Genomic DNA, 13,030 nt, shown 5'->3' with positions numbered 1-13,030 from the left:
CATTGCAGGTAGATTCTATACCATATAAGCCACCAGGGAAGCCCAAGTCTATGTGTATTCTTCTTAAAAAGAAATTTTATAAGACATTTTAAATTAAATCAGTGTATTTTTATATCCCTTTATATATCTATATGTTTAACTTTGGATCATTGTGCTTCTCTCTCTTTTTTTTTTTTTTTTTGATGGGAAGACCTAGACCTTATGAATATGTGCAGTAATTTTTTAAAATGTGATATACACTGCACATAATTGAAATGACACATTTTGCTATAAAATTATACCTTTTATGGCTTTCACTTAAAATACAGAATGTACAACTGGTTGATCAATTAGAGTTTTGAATTTCGTTATTCCTATTTTCTTATCACCAGTTTATAGGTAGCGTCCATTTTGTCTTTCATCACAGTTGTGCCTGGTTGAATGTCAAAAAAGTTACATTCCACAGGACTTCCCTGGCAGTCTAGTGGTTAAGTCTTTGCATTCCAATGCAGAGAAATGGTTTTTATCCCTGGTCAGGGAACTAAGATCCCACATGCCTTGCAGACAAAAAAAGAAAATATAAAACAGGAACAATGCTGTAACCAACTCAATAAAGACTTTTAAAATGATCCACATCAAAAAAAATAAAGTTACATTCTAGAATATGGTAAAACTTTAGAGGGAGATTTATGCCATTTTGAATGAATTGTTTCAGGTTGCCTGCATTTTTAATACCTCTTTCTTTTCACAGAGAAGAGAAGTTTGTTATTTTTGGCTTTCATTAGCGTTCTCACTTCAGAGTTAGTAGAGGATTCTGCTTTCAAAGCCGGCATCTCTCTTCTTTTTAGCATCTGTTACATAAACAGGGTGAAGAGCGACAGGATTCCAAGTCGGTGAAGGAAGCAGCTAACTCGCTTATTCCTCACTAGCCAGTGTAACCGGCAGCCCTTCGCTGTCTCCACCCCTGCCGCCTCAGTTTTGAAGGGAAGCACTGTTTTGCTCCTTTCCCAACACTGAGGTTCTGACAACAGGCGGGTCTGAGGCAACGAGTGTTACTGGGAAGAGAGCAGAGGAGGGAAGCCTGGTAGTGGGAGAACGAAGGTAATAAGGGAAATTATTAATACTTCTATAGTATTTTTTTGCATATTTCTTTCACTGATTCTTATACCATCCCTTTGAGAATACATAATTGTTGTGTGTGTGTGTGTGTGTGTGTGTGTGTGTGTGTGTGTGTGCTCAGTCATGTCTGACTCTTTGCAACCCCGTGGACTATAGCCTGCCTGGCTCCTCTGTCCATGGAATTCTCCAGGCAAGAATGCTGGAGTGGGTTGCCATTTCCTTCTCCAGGGTATCTTCCCAACCCAGCAATTGAACTCTTGTCTCCTGTGTTGGCAGGCAAATTCTTTACCACTGCGCCACCTGGGAAGCCTTCCCATTAAAAATTCTATATACATATTTGTATATATGTATATTTTAAGTAACGAAGAGGGGAAATTCTCTAGACAGGAAAATTTTTTTCCCTCTGCTCTCTGAGCTAACATTCAGGCAGGAATTGGTCAAATCAAAACATCTTAAACACAAAGGGAAATACTGGGTTGGTCAAAAAGTTCATTTGTGTTTTTCCAACCAGAATGAACTTTTTGGCCAACCCAATATTAGCTCTTATGACAAGAGCTTCAGTGTAGAGTGACTCCAGGGCAGAATGATGTTCTCAAGGATTGAATGTTTGCCTTGGTCTTTTGCTCTGTTGTCCTCAGAGCACACTGGATTTGTGCTTAGCTTGTCTCTTCATAGTCATAAAATGGCTGCCACAGCTCCAGCAGTCGCAGTTCACATTGTCAAACAACACATAGTCTAACACAGTTTCTTAAAGATAGCCAAGTCTGCTGCATTGAATGGTACCGTTTTACCTCTGAGCTCAGTGGGAGCTTAATTCCCAAGTTCCATAGGGAAGTAGAATGGCTGCATTTGCTCCTGCCTCTCAGGTTCAAGGACATCATAAAACAAAAACAGAAATAAAAACCTTGCACTCAGAGAGTTAAATAATTTATTCCAGGATCTAGGAGCCTATAGGGAACATAGTGCGCATTGTTCTATCTCTAAGTCTACCCTGGAAGGTTTAAGAGAAGGCAGCCCTCAGATTTCTGTTTATTTGTGTAACTTCTTTGTACACAGTAGGGACTCAGCATCAGTTGATTTGATTTTAGGTTTAAAAATGAAATTAAAACCAAGTTCCCTTGGGCTATTTGGCTTTGCTCTCACTCTCTGGCCTTTCTCTGTGATAAGTTTAATTGAATTTGAACCAGACTCAACTGTGAGAAATGTCCAGGACCCAGATATCTTTTCTCATGTGTTTAATTTGTGCTAATATTAACATAGATGGAGATAATCAGACTCAGTGAACTCATTCTGCGGCTCTAGGATGCTAGGCTCAATCTCTGTAATTAATCAGCCAATCAATCTACAACGTCTTTTGAGTACCCCCACTAGAACTCCATCCTACCTGCTCTAAAATTTGTAAAAGTGCTTTTTGTCAAGGAGCTTACAATATATTTGCAGAAACGTGAAACACATGTAAAGTGTCGGCTAACGGTTTTAAGGTGTTATATATGAATCAAATAATTAAGCTCCTTGGGAGGCTCAGTACATAAACAGACATAAGATGTGAGCTGGCCTGTGACAGGTGAACTGGCCACAGGGGAGTAGAATAATATCTCTGATGGAGAAGCTCTACTCAAATTTTATGAACATGAGTTTTCTCAGATATCTGCAGCTGCACCACCTGGAGGGATTGGAATGGAATCGACTTAGAGGCAAACCTCAGGCCTGGAAAACTGGGCCAATTGCTTAGGGCTGTGAACTCTGTGCAGTGGGACAAGGATTCAGAGAGTCAGGCTGAGGCCCAAAGGAGGATGCTTTTATTTAGGAAGATTTAACTAAGAGGCAAAGGTTGCAGGTCCATTGAGTTGGTGATGCTAGCTAACTACCTCATCCTCTGTCACCCCTTACTCCCCTTAACCTCCATCTTTCCCAGCATCAGGGTCTTTTTCCTCTCTCTTGACTTTCTACAACCAAAACTTTATTGCTCCATATCATGTGATCCAGCAATTCCACTCTTGGGTGTATATGTGAGAAAAATGAAAGTACTAAATCAAAAAGATACGTGTACTCCAGTGTACATAACAACACTATTTACAATAGCCAAGGCATGGAAGTGACCCAAGTGCCTATAAACAGACAATTGAATTAAGAAGATGTAGTATTGATAGACAATGGAATATACTGCCATTGCAGCAATGTGGATGGACCCAGAGAATATTGTGCTAAGTGAAATAAGCCAGTCAGAGAAAGACAAATATTTTATCACTTATATGTGGAATCTAAAAAATTATGCAAAACAGAGACGGACCTACAGATGTAGGAAGTGAACTAGTTACCATGAGCCCAGGGAAGTGGGGAGGGACAAATTAGGGGTATGGGATTAACAGGTACAAGCTACTATACATAAAATAAACACCAGGAATATACTGTATAGCACAGGGAATTATAGCCATCGCATTAAAATAACCTATAATGGAGTTTAATCAACAAAAGTATTGAATCACTATGCTGGACACCCTAAACTGACACAATATTGCAGATCAACGGCACTTGAATTGAAAAAAACTAACCCGTTCCATTTTAAATCCCACTAATTCTGACATGGGTGTTTGTATTATAAACAGGCAATGTCTGAATGTCTAAAGAATGTCTCTATTGCTTAGTTATGAGACATCAACAGTGGTTTCTTGATTCAGGGCTCTCTTGGGTATCCTCCTCAAAATACACTTGTAAGCAGTCACCTACTCATGTGATACCTTGAAAGCAAGAGAGGAGAAAACAAAATAAATGGAGAAGAAGTAGGCATGGAGAAATGAGCACTAACATGATGCTTTCAGACTATTTTCACAGAAACCAAGAACTGATTAAAAGAGAGAAGCAAACAAATCTGTGGTCACTTAAAACCTAAAGACACATTTGATAACATTTCTTAATTTCTTTAAATTTCTATCTTTTCCCCCCCTGTGGAGGAAATCTACTCAGTATAACATAAACTGCTAATACTGTGGTCTAGGCAGAACATGGTTCTCTGAGCCAATGCAGGCGAGTTTCAGGGAACCTAACAACATTATTGATTTTAGGCAAGCTTATTAGAATCAGTGTTAACATGCCATCTTCCTCTACCAGATTGTATTTGGACTTCATTATGAAATCTCATTACATTAAAAGGAGGCAGCAATGAGTTCTGTAAATAAAAAATTTCCAAAGATGGATTTGTTAAAATTAGTATATCTAAGAAACCTGCTTTGGGTATCAGTTTGTCAAGAAACAGGATCATGTACTTTATTTTACTGTGCATTCCCACTGCCCTTTTTATCTGGATTGAGAATAGTCACCAAATCTAGTAGCATACGGAAAATCTTCACCTGTTTCCCTGTGGGTAACTTTGTGTGACATACAGCTGGGTCAGGCACCACACCACGTGATGGCAACAGGCAGCTTGAAGGGGTGAATGCTGGTTTATCCTCTTTCCGTACAGCTTAGTCACGCAATAAACTCGTGAATCCCGAGCAAGAGCTGTGACAATGGAATTAAGTCCATAGCCCTCAGGCCCCACCTTTTAGCGCAGGAATATGAAGGACTAGCAGAGATTTGAAATCACTCCCACTTCCGCTTCAGTAGCACATGGGAAATCATCTGGATGAGGTGGCTTAAATGAATTAATGAAATTGATGGAAATGAACTGATAGTGGAAATTATTTTTCCAAAGCAAAGAGTTATAATATGTACTTTCCTCTTAGGCTTTTAGTCCAGTGGCTATTTAATCAGTACCAACACACACAGTCTTGTAAAAACTGGAAAGAATGATGAAAACTGTCTAGCCAGAAAGCTGAGTACCCTTTCAAAATTACAGGCACACACTTAACACCAAACTCTGAGTGTGGCTTCACACTCATAGTGTAGCCCTAAGGAGCATTTCTGAAAGCCACATTTGTCCAAAGCATCCCTGGAGGCACACAGCCGCAGAGCCCCGGCCGGCTTCACAGAAGGCTCCCCAGTGTCAATTTGCACTGTCTTGTCCCAGAATGCTGCTTCCTCACCCATCCAGTTGACATTTAGGATCTCGACAGATCTGGGCATTGATCTGACCTGTTGGATTAATACTGTCACGGGGACAAAGACCTCAGCACCAAGATGCTGAGTAGCATACTACAGTTTAGGGAGAACTCCCAGGACTCTAGTCTCCAAGTAAAAGGTTTCAGCTGAAGCGACTGGCTGATTTCTCCCCCCTCTGACATGATTTTCCCATCCACCATACCTTACATAGATTAAGAGTGGGGTCACACGTTTACTCAAGCCATACACAACCATGCTGGGAAAATGCAGTGTCTTTATACTCTATAATTGATCTGAGTCTTCTTTATGAGTCCCCTCTCTCTTGGATGCTTTGAGTTGCCAATTAACAAGATATCAGTCTCCCCTGCTTTAAACAGTCTCATTTCAGCCTCTGGTTCATCTGTCTGGCCTCCTCCCAGGACTGTTTCTCCTGCACTATGGGGGCTTGGCTTGGTCCCAAAGTCTAGGAATGTCTTAGAGATCTGGAGCCTGTCAAAGTGGGCAGGCACTAGTAGCAGGGTTCCTAAGTTCCCCTATAACTAAGTTTTTAATTATCATCCCCCCTTGGGCTGTGACCCCAGGATGGGTGGGACAGGGGAGGAGGATTGTATGGATATGGAAGTATACACATCTCTTCTTGGGCATTGTTTCTTCCTACCAGTTTTCAGAGTTGGCAAGATTGGGCTTTTATTTTAGTTTCTTTCTCTCTGATCTGAACTTCTTATTAATACATCCTACATTTCTCTTGCAGAGCTCATTCCCGCTGGTCATTGAGGTTTAAAGAGAGAATTCAATTCACCAATAAAGGATTACAACTCAGAAGGCATTTTGAAAGCCTTGCACTCATTGCCTACTGCTATATTTATAGAGGTAAAATTTGAGTGGAGTTATAGAATACTGTCACTTTCTCTTTCCCATACAAGGTTTCCTCACAATGTCCGTTTTCAGAGACTGACTTGAGATGTCAATTGCCTTAGCTCCCATGTTGTTTAGCTAGATATCTTGACCTTAGAATCTCCTAAAATTCTTTAAGCCAGAGGGGTATTTATTTTTAGTAACCACAGTATACTTGGAAAAGTGTGCATGATACTTGTAACATAAATGATGAAGGGTTTCATATCAGTCTGGTTGTTATCAGTCTGTATGCTTATGTACAAAACTCTCTTGCAATGATTTTCTTAGAGCACTTCAGAGCAAAGAAGTCTCTCGCTTCTAGTTTGGAGTTGTATATACAGAGGCATTAGGTTATGAAATTAGTTTTTGAAGCTTCTGCAGTGGGAGAAGTGAGCTCATCGTGCTCAACACCAGTCAACCTCCCCTGCAGTACATTATACAATTCTGGATACAAATAGTACATCTCTCGGAGAGCAACTGGGACTCAATTATTCAACGTATTTATTCAACAAATATTTATTGCACTCTCTGGGCCATCTTTTTTTTTTTCTTGGTGCTGGGGACAAAATGGTGAAGTGTTAAATAGGGTAGATAAAGTCTCTGTCCTAAGGGAGCTTGTATTCGGGAAAGTAAAATAAGAAAAAGGAAATGGGTGTGGATGAAAAATGTCACCTGCCATTTATCAGTCAAAAAAGATGTTGGAGCCATCAAGTCATCAGCCACTGCAGTTGCCCCCAACTGTGCTCCCTGAGGGGATTCAGGATGAAGAAAAGCAGGATACTGGTCCTAGACAGCTAAGGTGAATATCAAAGGAATGATTTCAATGACTGCAGACTCTTGCATCTTCCCATACATAGGAAGCGAAAAAAGCTCTAAATTCATTAACCTGCAATGTCTGGTTTTCTTTAATTAACAGTGCTATTTTGATGCTCCAACTACCTCATTTTTTGTTGTAAAAACTCCTTACACATCCGGGCCCTCTTCAGAGCTGTCCCTCAGAGCTGTCTGAGAGGCTGCTTTCTGGGCTTAAGTTCTCAGCTAAGTACCCTGAAAAAAAAAAAAAAAATCAGACATAATTCTCAACTTTTAGGTTGTGCTTTTTTTTTTTTTTTAGTTGATGTGGGTACATATGAAGAGTATTTAGGGACCTTGAAGAATTTATCCATAAGAAGAAGAGAAAGCTCAGGGAACGGAGAGTGAGGTTTGATCACTATGCATAGCAGAGGGACTGAACTTTAGAAGAGAGAGGAACTCATATTCCTACTTGGTGGTGCTGGGCAGGGCAGGACTGGGACCAAAGGGGAGGATCAGGGGGGCAGATCTTACTCAGTATAAGGAAGAACTTCCTAGCAATTCATTTTACTTCACATGTCTTTGTAAAACCTTACTGTACTGCTGGAAGGAATGTGAATTGTTCAGTTGCTTTGGAAAACAGTCTGGCAGTTACTCAAATGACTAAACATACATTTACCATATGACCCAACAATTCCACTTAGGTATATACACAAGAGAAATGAAAACCTATATGCATACAAGAAGTTGTATATGACTATTTATAGTAACACTATTCATAATAGAGAAAAGAGGGAAAGAATTCAAACGTCCATCAACTGACGATCAGTCAATGGAATATTATTGGCCATAAAAAGGATGAAGTACAGATACGTGTTACAACATGGACAAACCTTGAAAAGATTATGCTGTGTGAAATAAGCCAATCACAATGAAAGCACAGGATAGGAAAATCTATAGAGGAAAAAATACATTAGTGGTTGTCTAGAGCTGGTGAAGAGTTTAGAGGTCTAGGGGAATGAAAGTTAAAGGGTATGCAGTTTCTTTCTAAGGTGATGAAAGGGTTCTAAAATTGATGGCAATGACATCTGCACATATCTGTGAATATGCTAAAATTGTATACTTTAAATGATTAAATTGTAGGATACATGAATTATAGTTCAATAAAGTTGTTAAAAAAAAGAAGTAATATTTGAATGTGTGCTTTCAACTTTTCTAACCAGATTATGGGACACACCAAATTACGGCTTTGGTTCAAGGGAAAAGAGAGGGTCCATTTCAGACTCCTTTTGAGCCTTTTAGCATGTATGGAAATCAGACATTCTTTGATGATTTGGGGAAACCGGGTTTTCTGAAAGATAGGTCCTGCCTTTTTTTTTTTTTTTTTTTAAAGTGCTTTCTGTGTCCTTTGTCCTAGGTTCTCACTCCTAAAGATGCAACAGTAAGATGCAGAAGAAGGAAAGAGCTGAGAGAAATTCACCAATCAGTGGCTACTCTTCATCTCTCAATGAACTTTTATCAAAAAGGACAAATTTTAAAAGAAACATATAATAAAAGAAGGGTATCACTCATCAAAATATTCTTGAAATTTATAATAAGGAAAAATATTTAAAATTTCAAAAAAATTTTAGCATGTTTTAAAAATTTTTTAATCTGCTTTTTTAATTGGAAGATAATTGCTTTATAATGTTGTATTGGTTTCTGTGGTACAACAATGTTAACCCTAAAAATTTCAAAATTTTATTATCATTTGTTATAATGATAGTTATAAGTGAAAATGTTAGTTAGAAAGAAAGTGAAAATGTTAGTCATGTCCAGCTCTCTGCAACCCCATGGCCTGTAGTACACTAGCCTCCTCTGTCCATGGTATTCTCCAGGCAAGAATACTGGAGTGGGTTGCCATACCCTCCTCCATGGGATCTTCCTGACCCAGGAACTGAACCCATGTCTCCTGCATTGCAGGTGAATTCTTTACCATCTGAGCCACCAGGTCATTTGTTATGTGACATAATAAAAGTTTTACTTATTGGTACTTACTGAGTACTTGTTGTGTCCTAGTCCCTTTTATATACCTTAGACATAATTCTCTTTTGAATTAAAGAAACAGTATAGCGAGACTGTAATTTGCTTCAAATTACTATTTTTGGTTCAGTGGCAGAGCCAGGTTTAAATCTATGTCTTTCACATACCAGTATGTTGTTACAAGTTGCCTCTGAAGAAAGTGGACCAAAGCTGCAGCTTGAATATCCTTACTGCTGAGATGTACAAAACAACCTAAGAGGTAAGAAAGAAGCCTGGCTATGTAGAAGGTCCCTCCATAAAGTTGTCAAAAGTGGAACCACATCCTAAAGTGAGTGCTGCCAATTATTTCTTAAAAGGTCAGTACCATTGCTTAGTCCTGAAAATTCAAAGTTTCTTATTTCACGATTACTGGATTCAAATAACAGCACTTTCTCTCTCTTGTCTTTTTCTCTTGTTTTCACCCTACACAAATTGCTAGTTGTTGAGCTGCCAACAAACCAGAGCTCCCCTGGTGCTTCTCACACATCTCCAGAAGCGATGTCAGACTCATGTTCATATTCTCCTTGGCTGATGAAATATTTAAGCCATGCTGATAGCCTCAGATGGCATTTTAGATGCTGAATACACCACCCTGTGGGTCTCTTTCCAGAGGAACAGTGGGCTGCAGTGCCCAGCCTCCATCTCTCTCCCATGTTTATGCTAAAAATGACACTTTCTCCTAATGCTTTTTAATCAAAAGCAGCTCATCACCAACACTAAAAAAAAAAAAAACAAAACAGTCATTGCTAGTAGGCTTGACTGGCCAAGTGCACACAATTAGTAAGACCTTTTGGAGGAAGAATGTACAGAAAATGCTCCATTCGTTGACTCTCAATTAAAATGATAACAGCAGCAGATCAAGTGATAGGAAACCTGTTGCCTTTCTGTCAACCCTGAGGCTGGTGCCTGGTGGGAGAGCGAGGCTGTCTTTGCAAGCACAGGTGAGCAGGTCAAGCCAGGTGCAGCTTTAACACCCAAGCTAATTGAGGAAGACATTTTCATTTTGACCTGATCCCATAGAAAACAAACAAACGCAAAACACTTGTCAAAGAGCTGTGCTGACACAGGTAAGGTTAATAGGTGTGAGGGACTAGACTTTCCTTAATATTAATCAAAAATAATTTGAGCCTTAACACAATGTCCTTGCTCCTTAATTTTGATGGTAAAAATCAGACCATTTCCCCTCAATGCCATTAATGGGGTCAGTCTCTGAGTCTGAGCCGGTTGCCATGCCGTCAGTCCTGCGGAATCCTAAAAACCATCATCATTTGTTTTTAAACAGATCAAGAGCTATTTACCATCTCAGTGTTTTGTGTACAGCTGGGTGTCTGGCAAATGTCCAATATCCATTAACATTTAAAAATTAGTCCCATAATGCATCTTTTCTAGGGCTTGAGAAGTATACACAGTGACACATGTTGAGAACCAATTACACTTGCACTACCACTAGTCTGGCTGCATTCAACTTCCCAGTAAATGCAGGCTAATTTAGTTTCCAGAATGGTGTGTCTAAATTCATACAATGACCTTAGAGAAGGCTGAGTATCTAAAGATTTAAAGTGGAACAAACTGCTTAGCAAGAATATTACTTTTCATGGTGAAACATGAGAACACATTACGTGATGATCCGCTGAAATTCTGCATGTTCCTTTTTAATCCCTCTTTTCTAAAACTTGCAGTCAGGATGAGTCGGGAGGGCATGGACAGATTTCAGCAACTATTTTTATTCCCTTGGTCTGTAAAGCTCCCATCACTTTGTATGTTTGCAAATAATTCACAACATGTCTATTCTTTCTCAATTTTGTAGTTATAACTGAGTTACCTGATTCCATTTGTTTAACAAATGAACAAATTCTGTCTTCGGAGGACAGCACTTCAAACTCTATTTGGGAATCATATTATCATGTTGCCCAAGATCAGCAAAGCAAACTATAATGGGTGGTTTGGTAAATGCTGAAAATGGAGGTGTTCAGAAAGAAATGGACTTCCAGGTGACACTAGTGGTGAAGACTCTGCCTGCCAGGGCAGGAGACGTGGGTTCCATCCCTGGGTGGGGAAGACCCCCTGGAGAAGGAAATGGCAACCCACTCCAGTATTCCTGCCTGGGAAATCCCATGGACAGAGGAGCCTGGCGGGCTACAGTCTGTACAGTCTCAAAGAGTTGGACAGGACTGAGCATCTGAGCACACACACACATAGAAGTACTTTCTGGAAAATGTTCTTCAAATTTGCACAGTCTAGAAAAATTCCTCTAATCATATCCAAGGTGAAAGAGGGATAGGATCTATCTGGGGAGCAGCCCTCCTTCTTCCCAGCTATCCTTTCAGTTTTCAGTAATCAGGACGGAAACGGACGGGCTTCCCTGGCTGATGATTCTGGAGCACGTAGTGTACCAAGCTTATCTTAGCTCACTTAGTCTATGCCATGCTGTTTAATAAAGCTAAATTGCTCACATAAACAGAATACTGTGCCATGGGCTTTTAGGATTCAGAGGTAGTTTAAAAATATAATTTTTCACTAACATTCAACAGAACAATTTAGCAATAGCTTACAGAAAATTGCAGGAAAGCAGTAATTTTCCAAATGTGCACAAACTGATTCAGTGATTTACCAATTAGAGACTTTGGGGGTGGTTGGAGATGCGCACTGAACTAAAAAAGTTGTCCTCTCCTAAGGAAGATTTCCCATGACTCAGGCCATGCTAGGGAACCTTATTACATTTTTCTTAAGCATCTTGAAATATTTCATGATAAAGCTCCTTTTGGAGGTTTTAATTGTTAGGTTAAAATTGCATTGATTTAAATCAGAGTTGACTCTAGGAGATATCGGGCTTCCCTGGTGACTCAGATTGTGAAGAATCTGCCCACAGTGCAGGGGACCCAGGTTCGATCCCTGGGTCAGGAAGATCCCCAGGAGAAAGGAATGGTAACCCATTCTAGTATTTTTGCCTGGAAAACCCCATGGACAGAGGAGCCTGGCAGGCTATAGTCTATGGGGTCGCAAAGAGTTGGACACAACTAAGCATAAAGCTAGGAAATGTCAGGGCTTCTGTAATTTAAGAGTAATTTTTAGTGCGTTTGGAGACATTTATTAGGATCTCCTCTTATTTTGAAAAGACTATATATTTATAATATTTTGGGTTTAAGTGCTTCCAACATGATAGGAAACACAGCTGCCTCACTCGGGCTGTTGATCTGTGTTCTGACTGAATTGGGAATTTAGGGTTTACACTCTTTTCTATCATTTGGGGAGTACAAATCATAGTTACTGCTGAAAATTTGTAGGAGAGGAAGATAGACACAGTAGATTAAAATAATAAAGGGAAAATGTGCCAATTGGGGAAAACATCCAAACCTACACTTTTTCAGAGCTGTCTGGATTGTATATTTCCAGGTCACTTTTTTTTTTTTTTTTTAGTGTAGGAATTAATCCAATTGGCATAGAAGAATTTGATTTATTGAGTGAGTAGAGGTTCTTTTAGGTTGAGAATATTTCATTTCAGTAACTTGAAAGGTAAAGATTTTTACCTATAGTAGTAAATGTGTGTCCTGCTTCAAATAACTAGTTCAAAACAGGCTTGAGAAAAAGGTGTGTTAATCTTTGTATAAAATGCACGCAGGGTTATGACCTCATCACACATACAAAAAACCTTTTACAATTGCAATAGTGAACAAGAAATGTTTTTCCTCCAACTTAATTATTTAATTTCCTATGAAGAAGTTGATCTACAGAGGTCAATTATCCTTCAGGGATATCCTGGAAGAAATGAACAATTAGCTTGATTTTCTGTTGAGTTTGGAGCTTGAGACTCAGTAAGTGATCTATTAAAAAAAAGGAGATAATTCCTCTTAAACCATGTCTTAATCTACATGGGAGTCTTACACTGCAGGTAAGAAATCAGCAAAATAATCCAATCCACCACCATGCTGCCAAGATAGAACATCTCGATACACAACAATCATGGCTTCAAAACATTAAAAGAAAAGTCTCTCATGGGGAGCAATGAAGGATAACAGAATTCACTCCTCTATGAATTGTAAAACCTTATGAAAGCGAAATGCCTTTTGATTTTTTTTAACGAAAGAGAATTGCTCAAATCTGATTAAAGGGAGTAGCAGCAAACATTGTAATTTGGGGTAATCAGGAG

The 13,030-nt window shown here is 39.3% G+C and overlaps 1 long non-coding RNA gene across 1 annotated transcript; it reads left to right on the top strand.

Moving 5' to 3' along the window:
- Window positions 1-962: 962 nt before the first annotated feature.
- Window positions 963-8,518, top strand: LOC122428131. The gene is made up of 3 exons (XR_006265651.1): window positions 963-1,080; window positions 5,888-6,006; window positions 8,240-8,518. It is a non-coding gene; the product is annotated as an uncharacterized LOC122428131 (long non-coding RNA).
- Window positions 8,519-13,030: the final 4,512 nt, after the last annotated feature.

This window comes from Cervus canadensis, chromosome 2, assembly GCF_019320065.1.
Source record: "Cervus canadensis isolate Bull #8, Minnesota chromosome 2, ASM1932006v1, whole genome shotgun sequence".
NCBI lineage: Eukaryota > Metazoa > Chordata > Mammalia > Artiodactyla > Cervidae > Cervus > Cervus canadensis.
This window is presented reverse-complemented; position numbering and strand designations above follow the sequence as displayed.